Source organism: Penaeus monodon, chromosome 25, assembly GCF_015228065.2.
Source record: "Penaeus monodon isolate SGIC_2016 chromosome 25, NSTDA_Pmon_1, whole genome shotgun sequence".
In the NCBI taxonomy this organism is placed as follows: domain Eukaryota; kingdom Metazoa; phylum Arthropoda; class Malacostraca; order Decapoda; family Penaeidae; genus Penaeus; species Penaeus monodon.
Window position 1 is genome coordinate 33,702,975 of NC_051410.1, and position 569 is coordinate 33,703,543.

Here is a 569-nt window from a genome sequence, read left to right on the forward strand (position 1 = left end):
CTTCTTCCTTCAAGACCATCATCTCGAGGTTCCTTTCAGTAAATATGATTATTAAGCGGTAATTATAGAATAGAAAAAATATATGTTTTGCGCTTTCTGTCCATATACATATAGATATAAGTTACATAACTAAAATGTCCATCATGTAAACCTAAAATATGTTGTACTTTCATATAAAAAGGTCACTCCCTTAATATTTTATCTGTTCCATCAAAACAAGGCCTTTGTATGGGAACAACATATACTGTATATATTTTTATTGCAGTGCAAGTACATATCATTTCTGGAATGATGTTTTTTAGGCCAAATAAACTGGTTCGTGGTGGTTGTATACCCTCCTGGCTACCACCTGGCTATCGCCTCGACCCTGCTATCTATTTTAAATTTGTTACATTTTTTAATGATTATCCTTCCCACAAATGCATGTACACATATGCATATATGCTTATATGTATGGTTATTCCGCATACTTATCTATATACACGTCCCCGGTGGTCGGAGTAAACAGTGAGCTTGAGCTTGTTTTTTGGCCACGCGGGTCTTATGTGGTCTCGGTGGCGCTGCTGCCC